The 14785-nt window shown below is 44.1% G+C and overlaps 1 protein-coding gene across 1 annotated transcript in view; it reads right to left on the minus strand.

Annotated features, from left to right (window-relative positions):
- Positions 1-14785, minus strand: part of Grin2a (glutamate ionotropic receptor NMDA type subunit 2A) — a 381691-nt gene that overhangs the window by 234653 nt on the left and 132253 nt on the right. The window lies entirely within an intron of this gene.

Raw genomic sequence — 14785 nt, forward strand, 5'->3', positions numbered from 1 at the left:
CCAGGTGGCTTGCTTAAACTTGGTGAAGTTACTAGTTCACACATGAGGATGTCCCACCCATTCTGAAGGCACTTCACACATTTAAGCATTCTTTGGTTTGAAAAATCATGTTACCTGTCTGTGAGTGGTTTGCACAGATTCGTTTTCAGGCATTTAACACTCAGAGCACACTTGACCCTGAGTATTTTCACCTACTCGGCCACCATTGTTTACACTCTTGCAGCAAGCATTGACTGAGCACACACTATTACCAGTTGTAGAAAACTGAAGGGTTCAGAGAACCCTTCAGCAATGGGGAAGTTCAAGGTTGGTGCAAGAATAGGTTAAGTAACCTCCTACTGTCAACATGATGGGTATGCCCATGATGTGAGAAGCTCCGAGGTGTGTGGAACATAGAAAATGGTGCCTGAGTCAGCCTGCCATGGGGTGGAAGACAGGAAAAGCACCACAGATATAAGGCATTGTTTCTCAAACATGTCTGTGGATTTTATGATGAAATTCCTCCAGTCTACCCTACTGGACTCTTAGCAAAAGCTCAAACAAATATGCCTGATCTCCACTTCATACATAACACACACACACACACACACACACACACACATGCACGCACACACACTGTAGCTAGTATGAATACTTTGAAGGGGCTGCTACTGTTTGTCAAACACAGACACATGTTACTAGACATGCAAGTAGTGTTAAATTCATGTATTATGAGGACAGGGACCCCAGTGCCCCAGTCACAGCTGCAACACCAGGGTCTGAGAAACCTGGACCTGATGGGTGCCGGGTAGAGAGATGCATGGTGTGAACAAATCACAGCTGGGAGACTTATTTGATTTAGCTAAGGCTCTGGAGAAGGTTATCTTCCCTTCCATGTGATCACACCAGACAAAAATGAGCTGACACATCTCTAGTTTCCACCCTGGTGCCTAAGAGCCTAGGCTCCATGAGTGGGTACTTGCCTCTTGCCACCCAGATCCACACAGACCAGAACCTCCTTGCCTCCACCACTCTAGAGCAGTGGGAAAGAGTTGGGTACTAAGTCTAGCCTTCCATACCTCAGGCTCTGCTTAAGTTTCTAACATCAGTCATGGTAGAAAATGGTCCCAGGCCACTGCTGCATAATGGGCTATGATAGATGAGCACAAATAAGCAGAATGCTATGTTTACCAAGACACAGGTATGGATGGACATTCTTTTCCCTCCAATGAGCATATGTCTACCAGAGCAAATGAGGTTGAGTCCAGAGCCAAGACAAACAGGTACAAACACCCAAACAAAGTGGCCCATGCCTCTTCATCCTTGGACCATAAAGTGATGAAAACACTCTACTTATGAGGCAGATGAACAGTGCATGGTGGTGGCACTAAGGGTGTCCAATGAGTCTGGGCCATCAGGAAATCATGGCAGAGGGTGGGACCAGAAGTTGATTGTTCCAGGATATGATGGCCTGCATCCATGCCAAACCCACAGCCTGAAGGCTGCATATGGCCAAGAATAGCTGTGAATGTAACCAAAAATATCATTGTGAAATGATTATTTTTGCAGTTTTTGTGACAAAATTGCAGTTCTCTGGCATAAACATTGTATGAGATGCTGGGTTGCAGTGACAATAAATGGTTTGACCCTGGTGTCAAACCACCTGGATCCAGGTGCATATGTGCAAGTTTCTACTTTCTGAAGGTGCTAATTATCCTGAAACACGTGAACAGCAACAGTTCCTAGACCACAGAGTTCTCATGGGGGACATGCCTCCCTCAAGGCTGAGGCACAATGAACAAATACTGGCCTGGCATTACCAGTGCTGCAGCTATGAGGAAGAAGCAAAGTACTTGTATTAGGTGCAAAACTCAAGGGTGTACCTATAAGATTCCACCATGTAAGGTAGGCAATGTCTTAATGCTTCATTTTTACAAATCGGAAGCAAGCAAAACTCCATGTTGAAAAAATGTTGAAATTTGAAGCAAGGATGCAGCCTTAGTCCGCACTTGCCTAGTCCAAGACTTATTCAGTTCTCTACTTAAAATCCCATATTTGCAAACCAGGGAGTGAGGTGGTTCATGGGTAAAAGTGCATGCCTGGTGGCCTGTTTTCAATCCCTGGCACACACATCAAGGGGAAAGGAGATAACCAAAACAAAAGTAAATCAATTGTCGACTTTTGACCCCACATTTTATTCATTACAGAATTCTTTGATTTTTATTCTTTAAAATACTGCATGAAAGAAATTACACTAAAATGTTGCACTAGAATAATATTTATCTTGATGGCTGAACTCCAGGAGTCTTTTGAAATTTATAGTGATAACCCAATGACATGCTATTATGTGTCCCAAAATATCTGTGAAGCTATTTCCTGAGGATTCTGAATGTTCCTACCACAAAGAAAAGATAAGTGTTTAAAGGTGCTAAATATGCCAATTACATGTAATTGATCAGTATGCAATGCACATATGTATCAAAACATTATACCCTGTAAATATGTATAATGATTATATCAATAAAAATAAATCTTTTGAAAAGTTGTACCCACAGCAAGTTCCTCACTCACTGTTCTCCTAGCCTTGATATCGAACTCTCATCCTCCCCCCGAGTGTTTAACTTTCCTAAAATAGCAGAAAAATGGGGAAGGTTACTGTTTCCTAAAGAAAGGAGTTATTAAGATGAAGTTGATGAAAGTTTTGTCTGGTTTTGGAGGCAAAGAGCCCATGTGTAGGCTGAGGATGCTGCTCAGTCAGTAAAACACTTCTCTAGTGTGAAGAAAGGCCTAGGTTCAGTCCCTAGCACACCACAGACATGGGCATGGTGATACAAGTCTGTAATCCTAGCACTTGAGAGAGTGAGGTAGAAGGCTCAGAAGCTCAAGGTTGGAGGACAGCTTGTGCTATGTTAAACTCTCAAAACATTTAGATGTGAAACTGTGTTACAAATTTATAAGGAAATAAGTGTAGTGAATATTACAAGGACTGTTCCCTGTGACAGAAGTCAAGAAAAAAGGAAAACCTATATAGACAGCTGTCTCTTGATGCTCCATGAGAGTCACAATCCTGGAAGACAGTTCTTCCTTGTGGAAAGGACAACCAGGCAGGTGACTGTCTACTCAGCCCTATGACCAGATTTGCATGTGGCCAGGTGAGAGATCAGGAGACTCTGGAGGCTCTTCCTGGCTATCCACACCGGGGACACTATGTGTGTTAGGGGTGGGGGGGGTCCCTGTTCTAGCCAGTGCCAAGGCTAAGAAGGAGGATGGAGGGAACTAACTGCCTATGGCCTACATTCAGCTTGCCTGCCTGCAATGCCACTCATCTGCAGATACCATGGGGGGACTCCTGGATGCTATGATAACCCAAGAGCCACTCTCTTAGCATCAGCATTGTTTATGGCCGAAAGCACACTGTAGAGGGGGAACTGCAGCCATCCCTCCCCCACCCTCTCCACCAGGGCTGTAGCTTGCACATGATGGCTACAAACTGTATCTGCAATTAATTCTTTCCATTCTCCCAAACCCTGAGAAACTATTATCTCTTCTTGAAAACATATTTTTGGAAGGTCTGGGAAATATTTATTCCTGAGTTAGGCATTGAGGTTCTGCAAGCAGCCACATAGCAGTCACAGAGGGGACAGTGTGAGTAGACTGCAGAGGAAGGATGAGTAGTAAATCTAGATTATCAAGGAAAGCACATCAGGCTAAACAAAGACTTGTTTTTTTATCAAGACTGAATGAGGTGAGGACCATTCCATTAGATTCAAGTAGCAGAAATTATTAAGAAAGATCCAGACCCCTGTGTAAACTTGTGACCTTGAACAAGTTTCTGGCTCTTTCTGTGCTCCAGTAAATTCCATCAATAAAAACAGGAATTAGGTCCATTAGGCAAGTTAGTTCAAGACTATAACCCCAGCCCAGGCAGGGTAATTGCTACAGATTTTAGGGTAACTATCAAGTTCCAGGTCACAGTGGACTACAGTGTGAGAATCTTACCTCTGCCCTCCCCTGCCCCTGAATGAGGGGACACTTCATTCTTGACAAATATTTCAATGCTTTTCTATGTATCAATGAAAGAAAATTTGAAGTAATGCAGGTAAAATGTGTAGCAGAATGTAGCCATTCACACCAGAACATAGGAGGTGGAAGCAGGAAAATTGTGAGTTTCAGGCCAGCCTGAGATACAATAAAAGACTGTGTCTCATCCCTCCCATCTACCTAAATACATAATGTTTATCTGGCATGTGACTACTCTCTGATGTAAGAGAGCTCTTGTTATAACTGCTTTCTAATTATTGCTTCCATGGTTGCTGTTAGATGGTAAGGATTGAATGTAAAACATCCATCACGGTCTGGGACACACAGATGTCCATAAATAGTATGTATTGAAACAAGTGGCACAGCATGCTTGGTCCTGGGGTATTTCCAACACAGGTGAAATCAGCTCCAACATGAAGATACAACTTTTCTATAGTTAGCAGCAGCAATTGCACATAAACAGTCATCACCCAACACAAGAAAACTGTTTGTTCCCAAAATGATTGAACAAACCCAACCATCTGCTCCAGTGCCAGTGGCAAGTGCTTCCTTCTGAGATAATAGCCTGGATGGGATTTGGGACTATCAGAGGCAGGTATTGCTGGTCCTGGACTGACCTCATCTTCCCTAGACTGGTTTATATATGAGAAGATGTTTAGAGAAGATGTACTCTATGAGTACAAACTCAGCTGTAAGATGAATATATGCAGGAGCTCTAAATCCTAAGCAGCCTGATGACGGTGGTCAATCACACCACAGTCTCTACTAGAAATTTGTGAAAACAGCACTCACACACACACACACACACACACACACACACACACACAATGAATGGGGACTACATATTGTGATGAATGTGCTCATTAATTAGGTAATGGTTATAATTTCACAACCTCAACCTGATGTGGTTTACATCTATAATTTCAGAACTTTGAAAGCAGAGGCAGGACTCCCATAAATATGAGGCCAACATAGGCTACATGTGGATCATCTCTCAGGTTATGGAAGAGGAGGAGGGCAGAAGTTTCACAATTTTAGCCCATCTTGGTGGTACAGGTCTAAATCCCTGGCTAGTCTGCAAGCTGGAGAAAGAGGAAAGCCAACTTGGACTACAGAGGTCTTCAGGCCAGCCAGTATACAGAGTAAAATCCTTATTCTAAGAGGAAGGAAAGGTGAACAGAAGGAAGAGGAGGGGGGAAGACTAGGAGGAGAGAAAGAGAGGAAAAAGGATGGAGGAGGGGGGAGAAGGGGGGCATAGCTTGAGTTGGTTCAAGTTGTCCAGGACTAGATCTGGCTCCATCATAACCAAGTCTCCATGGTTCTTAGCTTCCCTGCCTGTAAGAAACAGCAAGAACTGAGAATAATGCCCCTGCTTCCCAGACAGCTGTTCCAGCTGAAATCATGCATTGAAATAGTCCCAGAGCACCCCCACATGATTTCACTGTAATACCACACATATTTCTTTAAAAAGCATGGGCTGAAAGGCCCCAGTCCAGAGCAACCAAGTTGGCAAGATCTCTGAAGTGCTGGGATGCATGGAGGATTAGAGGCCACAGTACAACAGGCAGCAGAGAGGGTATGTGTGACAGTCCATAGATTTGGAGAGTAACTCTTTAGAAACAAACAGTAACCTAGTGCCAGCTACAAGAGCCAAACACAGGAGTGCTTCTCTCAGAGTTCATGTTTTTTATCATCGGACAATGGAGGGTTAATAGGTTCCAACAAAGACAGATACCCTACTACTACTATTCAAGAACTTAGACCATCAGACTCCAGCCCTGCTTCTCAGCAACTGTGTGTACCCCCATCCACTAATATTCTTTGGGCTCAGTGTCTCCGTCCAGAGACTGGAAATCCACATCCCTCCCTATCTTTGATTCCTAAGAAGTTCAAACACCAGTGGTACCAAACAATTATTAAGAAACATAAAATTGAAGCTTTGCATATTATTATTTTGATACAAGATGTGGGAGTCTTTGTACATGCAATAAGTGTAAAACTAGACTTTTCCAAATTGAGTTTCTGAACCACCAAGGAGAACACGGGTTCTGAAGTCAAAAGATCAAATGTGTGCTTGGCTGCTCAGTAACCATATAATGCAAAGTGAATTAATTAAATGGTGCATTCCTCTGATGCAAAATGAGGGTTAATACTCAAGAAGCAACCCATAATGTTTCGGAGAAGAGATGCAATTGAGCACATAGAAAGCGTAGAGCCAGGGTTTGGCCCCTCGAGTACTCCAGGTGCAACTGCTTCCTTAATAACATGGCTGCCTCCCCAAGTGCTGGCACAGGGTCTGCCCTGCAGCAGCTACAGCTGCACGCACTTCCCTGCCCAATGAAGGGGACACCAGATAGTGCTGCTCTGGTTCTTACCCAAGGACCCTGCACTTCTGTCATCATATCCTCCAGGTTCTCACTGTCACTCTGAATCAAGTCATTAAAATATAATCATCAGGCTAGACTCTGGGATAAGTCCTTTCAAGGGGCAGGATGATGCAGGACCCTATGCATACACACACATATTAAACACACACACACACCATACACACATACATAAGCATCACTAAGCACACCATACACACACACACACACACACACACACACACACACACATCACTTTCCTACCATATTCAATTGGTACACCATGGTAAGGGCTGAGGGCATAGCTCAGTTGGTAGAGTTTTGAGTGTTTACCTTTCATGCACATAAACTGGCCATACCAGTGCCTGTCTGTAATCCCAGCAACTTGAGAGGAGGAGTTAAGAGGGAGGAGGATCAGGAACTCAAGGCTATTCTTGGCCATATAATGAGTTCAAGACCAGCTTTGGCTACCTGAAACCCTGTATCAACCCTCACCCTCCCCAAAGCCATGCATTTTAGGCTTCTGTTAGATATTTAGGAAACAGTGATACCAGTGACCCTGTAGAAGTATCAGCCCAACAGACACACCATTGGAACATCTTACAGGCTCTTACATGACCAGCATGGCTATGCTACTCCAAAGTCTAGTAGGAATCAGAAGGAAAGGTCAGCACAACCTGGATGATGTAACTTGTTTAGATAAGCCAGGTCGCCCTTCACACTCTCCAAGATGTGCATCTTCCAACCAGGATGACCAACATAATTCTCATGCCTGGTAGAAAAGGGCTTTGCCTGCGAGTAATGAGCAACGACTACATATTGAGGCCGTGGGTTCCAACTGAACTCTGTAGGCTAAACACAGTGTGCGTCATCAACAAACAGACAGTGACCTCAGGCTGCTTTTGCTATTCCAGTTGCATTCCAAAGCTAGGGAATGAGGCTTTTCCAAACCGGAGATAATTCAGCCAGCTATGGCAGTGGCTCCACAAACATCACTAGAAGCCAAGAAAAATATATTAGACAAAAACTGCATAGTGTTTACTGTTCCCTGTAGTACTTGCATCTGTGTGAGTCTGGGACAGGAAGCAAGCTTTTGACAACTCTTCTAAGCAGGTAATTTGCTTGCTTGGTTGGTTCCTGGTTTGTATTGGTTTTAGATATATTGTGTTGCTATACAGCCCAGGCTAGCCTTGAACTTGGGGCAATCCACCTGCCTCAACCTCCTGAACACTGGAATTAAAAGCATGTACCACCACTCTCAGCCGCAATAGTATACCAATAGTACATCATATGATGGCAAGTTTAGAGGTGAGGAAAGCAAGGCCAAGATTGTTAGTGGCCTGGCATAAATCTTAGAGGCAACAACAAACACATCAACATTGAAATACCAAGTGATTACTCTGACTACAGTCACCACTGATGTGAGCACTAACAAGCCATCAGTTAAAAAAATAAGTTATTAGTTGGGGATGTGGCTCAGCTGTGAAAGTACTTATCTAACAAGTGCAAAGCCCTGGATTTAATCCACAGCATCACCTGAACCAGGAGTGGTGGCTCATGCCTATAATCCCAGCATTCAAGAGGCAGGAAGATCAGAAGTTCAAGGTCAGCTGCAGCTTCATAACGAGTTTGAGGCCACCCTGGATTATGGGGACATCTGGTCTGAAAGGAAGGACTGAAAGAAGGAATGGAGGGAACAAGAAAGGGAGGGAAGGAGGAAGGGAAGGAAAAAGGGAAGGAGGAAGAGAGAGGAGGAAGGAAGGGAGGGAGGGAGGGAGGGAGGGAGGGGGAGGAGAGAAAGGAGGAAGAGAGGTAGAGCAGAAAGAGGGGGTAAGGATGGAGGGAAGGAGGGAAGGAAGGAAGGAAGGAAGGAAGGAAGGAAGGAAGGAAGGAAGGAAGGAAAGAATTCAGACACAGAAAGGACCTCCTGGCACATCTTATTGCCTGGTTCCAGGGCTGTCTGGAGATGGAACTTTGCAGAATGTGTTGGTATAAATGTGAATTGCTGTCACGGTGGTGGAGCCTGCCCACAGAACTACTAATGTAAGTCCATTTGTTCCCACAGTCCTGCCAACAAAGTTCTTCACACAGCATCTCAGGAAGGTTGGCATGAGCATGGGTACCATTGCACAACCAGGCAAATGGCCTCAGAAGAGTGGCCGCTGAGTAGAATACAGTGCCTACCTGTCATCCCAAATGCAGAAGGCTGATACAAGAGGATCATGAGTTTGGGATTAGACTGAGCTACATTATAAAATACTTTCCAAAAGGAAACAAATCAACAACAACAAAATTAATGGCAACATCCCTAACAAATATTTACCAGCATGTGTCTTCTGTTGTCATTACATGCATGTCGTTGTAAACAACCACAGCATCCACTGATCAGAGCAGACTGGGACTCAGAGAGGGTAAATAACCCACAGTCATGGAGCTGGCTGGCTGTGTGTAGCTCTCATGTGTTAGAACATATGAGTCCTAAGATGCGTTCCAAACTACAAGACACCTCATGCCACTCTGAATGGTGCAAACTGAACCATCAAATTCCTATTAAAGTGTATTCCATTCTGTTTGGAAGATCAAGTGTTTGTGGGTATGTGTGTGTGTGTGTGTGTTCAAGTACACAGACATATTTGTGCACCTGCCTATGGAAGCCAGAGGCCAACCTTGGATGTCGTTCCTCAGGACACAGTCTACCTCTCTTTGCTTTTTGGAGGCTGGCTTTTACACTGATCTGGAACTTGCTGATTAGGTAAGGGTATTGCCAGGGATCCCCAGGGATCCACCAGTCTCTGCCTTCCTGAGTCTCATTGCAAGTGTGTATAACCATGTACAGCTTTTCTGTGTGGCTTCTGGGGATTGAACTCAAGTTGTCATTGTTGTATAACTAGCACTTTATTTTGTCAACTGAGCTGTCTCTCCAGCCCTCTAACATATATAAATGTGATATATGTATGTACACACGCACACAAACACACACACATGTATATAATAAACTATGTCCTCACCACCTCCATTTCATATTTGAAATCACACAGCACACCATGGTGGGTGTGGCTTGCACACTTACTTTGCAATCCCACTTGAGCCCTCAAGTTGGAGTAACATCTAGAGGAGACATCCAAACAGTACAGAGGAGGCCTCCAGGCAAGCACAACCTTGCTGAAGAGGGAGACATGGCGGCTTTCCCACTCAGCAATTATTTCACATCAAGTTTAAGAGCTGTGGAGAGGCAAGAGAGGCCACTTGTAGCACAGAATGGCTCGATTCTTGGTTAATTGTTTGTCTTTTTGAGCATGCGAAATGAGCATTTAATTCAGACACAGCCTCCCACAAAATACTCTGAGGGGGAATGAGAGGATAAACTAAGAAAAGCTGTGGGAATGCCAGAGCAGGGAGAAAAATTATATACAAGGAGATGTGACAGGAGAGGTAATTCAGACACTTGGAGAGGCTGGGGTGGGAAGATCTGTAGGAGTCTAAGTTGACTCTGGGTCACATAGAGAGAGCTTGTTAAAAAGATAAAATAAAGCAAAATAAAAGTAATTAAAAATAAAATAAAATGAAGGGGGAAAGCTGGGGGGAGATAGGGAAAGAGATGGGGGAAAGCAAAGGGACCTAGTGAGGCAGAAAACAAATGGGACAGAAAGGAGGAACGACTCTCTCCTTATCTGTAGTGAGACATTCACCCTGCCAGCACCCACTGGGGGTGAGGGCGGGAGTGGACATGACCTGGAAGAACTGTGTCTGGGATCGAGAACTCCAGAGCTCTCTCTTGCTTCCTGAATGGAGACAGGGAGCATCCGGATGCATCCTTGGGACTGGAATCTGTCTCTGTTGTAAGTTATTTCTCCCTGAATAAATATCTATTCAGCCTATCTGTTTTCCCCAATCCTTACTTTTCCACGATAATTATCATCATCATTGTCATCATCATCATTACAGCATGGAAGAAGCACCAAGCTTTCCTGTCAATGGAAACTTGGCTGGCCTCAGGGTTTAAAGGGGGCTTAGGTTTCACACCTGCCATATTGAACATCCTAGTCTCTAGAACATGGTTAAAGAAAGGCTAATGAAACATGTCTTCATTTAACCCTGAGTGAGGGGCCATTTACCCAGGGCTGAAAATAAAGACACAGGACAGCATACAGGACAGGTCCACCTGAGGATGCTGCATATACCCCGCCCCCAAAGGGCCATCTGGAAAAAACAATAGGAAAAGACAAACCTAGGAGATAAAGATGCAACCTTACCTCCAAGAAGCCATAAAGCAAACATGAGACTTGCAGACCAAGGCTTTTACATGGCATGCTGTGGATCTAGACATTCAGAGTGTCCTCCAGAGGGATGGGGAGAGTCGGGGTACAGGAACACAGTGAGAACTTCCTGAGTAGCCAGACCCTACAGTCAGCTGCTAAGTAACTTTGCTGGCTCCATCTCACCTTGTCTGCTTCCTGCTTATGAAATATCAGGTGCTTTCTATAAAGGAAACATCCCAGGATGGAAGTAAGGAAGATGTCCAGAGGCAAATCATAGAGCAGGGGCTGTGGATACTCAAGGGCTCGGTTCAAATCTAGGCACGGGTTCCCACTAATTGGACAGCTTGCTCATTTCACCTTCCTGTGGCCCCAAAGTAATAGAAGGAGCTTCACTTTGCTCTTAGGACTACTGTGAAAAGATAAAGTGGTGTGTGTGTGTGTGTGTGTGTGTGTGTGTGTGTGTGTGTGTTTAAGCTACTGCTTCAGCTGATTCTTCTTAACAATTTGCTTTCAGTATGTTCTTATCTCTGTATTGAATGTAGTCCATACAGTGCTCAGCTGGGTAATGAGTGTTGTCTGCACCACACAGCCAGCAAAGCCTGAAGAATTTAATATAATACAAAACCAAAACTACTTCCTAGATTCAAATTTGAGATCACTTTGCCCTTAGATTTAATAAGAACATTAAGATCAGTCTCTAGTCCCCCCTCCCCTTTTTTTGAGACAGACAGGGTTTTTCTAGCTTTGAAGCCTATCCTGGACCTCTCTTTGTAGGCCAGGCCAGCTTGGAACTCACAGAATCCCCCTTCCTCCCAAGTGCTGGGGTTAAAGGCATTCACCATCACCATCTGGCCCTACTTCTTTCTTGTATGTGTGTGCCAGAATTGAGCACTGGGTCCCCCAGAGCTGGAGTTATGGGTAGTTGTGAGTCACCTGATGTCTGTGTTTAAAGCCAAACCCTGGTCCTCTGCAGGGGCAAAAAGAGCTCTCAACTACTGGCCCATCTCTCCAGCCCTCTCAATCTCCCTTTATATTATCAGAAGGCAGGAAAATATGCCCCATTAGCTACACAACCAGGCCAGGAGAGACTATGGAAGATGAACTCAGCAGCAAGCAGGGCTGTGAGAGCTCTTAACACTGACTTCTAGAAAAATTACTGATGTCACTCAGTGAGAGACATCTCAAACAAGGCAGTTTTTCTTAAATTAACCCTTTCTCTATTTCTATATACCTTTCTTTGCTTCATACTCTATGGCTGGCTGCGTAGCTGGGTAGCTGGCTCTAGAATACTCCTTTCCTTCTTTTCTTGCTCCTTTTCCTCTTTATTAATGTTATTCCCTGCCTGCGTGCCCCACCCATTTCTCTCTCCTGTCCTGCTATTGGCCATTCAGCTCTTCATTAGACCAATCAGATATTTTAGACAGGAAAAATAACACAGCTTCACAGAGTTAAACAAATGCAACATACATGAATGCAACACATCTTTGCATCATTAAACAAATGTTCTACAGTGTAAACAAATGTAACACATCTTAAAACAATATTCTACAACATTTGGATTCTCCAGTTTCTTTCCTTTTGGAGGATTAGGAAGAGAGAGAAGTCAACAAGCTTTTTGCTGTCTTCTTTGGTCTTCTGGTTGGCTGTTTTGTTTCTGTGATAAAGATTGAACCCATGGCCTTGCCCATGCTGGACAAGAGTGTCTGCTATTGGACCACAGCCCTGTTTTAACTTTTGAAAACAAAATCTCACTTACCAGCATGGATTGGTTTTGAATCTACTCTGTGGCTTGGGCAGATCTTCAACTTCTGATTCCCCCTCCCTTAGCCTCCAGAGTAGCAAGGATGACAGACCTTTACCAGTAGGCCCAATTCAGCATTTCCCCCCCCCCCAAGGAGTTAAGTTTTAATCTGGATATTGCCTACATTTTTAAAGTTCTATTTATTTTTTAAAATTTTTATTTGTTCTTATCTTATATAATACACCCTGACCACAGCCCCTCTCTCCCCCCCAGTTATCCCCTCACCAAGCCCAGATCCCTGCTCATCAGTTTCCCTTCAGAGAAGAGCAGGCCTAGCAGGGATACCAACTGAGCATGTCCTAGCAAGCAGCAATAAGACTAGGCACAAACTCTCATGTCAAGACTGGATGAGGCAACCCAGTAGGAGGAAAAGTGTAAGGTGTACGGTAAGGACTATCTCACTACAGAAAAGTGTTCCAAGAGCAGGCAAAAGAGTCAAAAATATCCCCACTCCCTCTGTTAGGAATCCCACAAAAACCCACACTAACCCGCAACATATATGCAAAGGACCTAGGACAGAACCACACAGGCTCCCTCCCCGCCCTCCAAGCTCCCATCCCTTGCCCAACCACAGGCCACACAGGCCAGAAGATCAGGTGGGCCAGTTCAGTACTTTAAGCTTTGCAGACCAAGCAATCTGCCACAATAACTCAACTCTGCCATTGTAGCATGAAATGATCCTTATGTGTTCTGGAAGTTAATGAATGTGAATATGTTCCAATAAAGCTTTATTTATAAAAGCAAACTGTGGGCTAATTTCACCTGAGGATCATCTTGGCCATTCCCATGTCACTGTTGCTCATGTTAACATTGAAGTGGGCAGAGAACAATGGAAAATGGATGACTTCTCTCCCCAATGATTCGCAACCATGCACCAGTTTTGGGGCCTCACTGTCTCTACCCAACTTTCCTCCTCAAAGCTGGAGCAGGCCATAAGCCACACCCACAGACTGAAAAGTGTGTGTTGAACCAAAAGAGGAATCTTCATAAAGAACATTATGCCTCCCCAGCCCAGCCACACATTTCCTCATGGCTGCACTCAAAAGCACTCAAATCATGTAGATGACACAAATGAAAAACAGCACCTTTGAAAGAACAGAGACAGTGAATAAAACATTACACAGAGAAGCTCTGCGCAGCACTTAGAAGTTAATGCCCCAACATTTATTTTGGGGATGAGGCATATGTTTCTCCTCATCTGCAATTAGAAAGTCCCCTGCCTTATTCATGCAGTAGCTGCAGAATACAGCCAATTAAAGCAGGAACTCAACAGAGGCTACAGCATGCTAGAAGCTTGTTTAGCCTGGACAAGGGGCAGACGGCACTGCCCACAGACAGGAAGGAATCCTTTTCCAAGACTTTCCAAGTCATCTTCATGTTCTTGGGGAGTTTAAAAAAAAAAACATTAAATGTTACACAATGACATTTCTCTCATCACTCAATATTGCTGTCAGTTCTGGCAGAAAATATAATAGACACATGCTTAGTTTCCCTCCTCCTCTGTGCCAGACGTGAAGCGACTGCTTTGGCAGCATGTGTACAACCTAGATACCATCTCCTCCTGGTTCAGCCATGTGCTCAGGCCTTTGCCACAGCCATAGTGAGGGGCAGTCCAGCAGGGACTAGCTGCACTGATGTGGAGCTAGGTTGCCTTGCCACCTAGAAACCCACACATTTCAGGACAATCTACACAAGGACCAAGCCTCATCAGATGTGAAGGTCTTTGTTAGTGGTACATTTTACTTGTATTTAGTCTTGTTACTTTGTACTTTTGTATTGAATAATTTGAAAGGAGTCTCTCAGGCTGAGAATATAGTTGAGCGGTAGAGTGCTTGTCTAGCCAGTGTCAGACCCCATGTGCAATTCCCAACACTGAGACTAGATAGATGATAGATAGATAGATAGATAGATAGATAATAGACACAGACAGATAGGTAGGTAGATAGATGATAGATATAGATAGATGATTGATAGATAAGACTTTCCTTTTATCTTTGTGTTTTTTATGTCTTTACTTGTTTGAGGCAAGATCACATATAATCCAAGATGCCTTCAAACTATTTGAATGTGTCTGCATGCTGGGGTTGCAGGAATGTATCACTGTGCTAGTTCATGTGGTGCTGGGAATCAGACTCCAGTACTCCCTGAATGCTAAGAAAGCACATTGTACCAACTAAGCCCAGGCATAGCTCCTCATTCCTTCATTTGAGTCCACCCTATGTCCTGCTCCCTTGTTCCATATCTACTTTCTAGCTGTGAGTCATTACCAAAGAAACTGAAGTGTAGGGTGATCAGCTATTCACTCAGCTAACAGTTACTGACATCTGTGATTTCAGGTGTTG

The sequence above is a fragment of the Phodopus roborovskii genome, unplaced genomic scaffold, assembly GCF_943737965.1.
Source record: "Phodopus roborovskii unplaced genomic scaffold, PHOROB, whole genome shotgun sequence".
Classification (NCBI taxonomy): domain Eukaryota; kingdom Metazoa; phylum Chordata; class Mammalia; order Rodentia; family Cricetidae; genus Phodopus; species Phodopus roborovskii.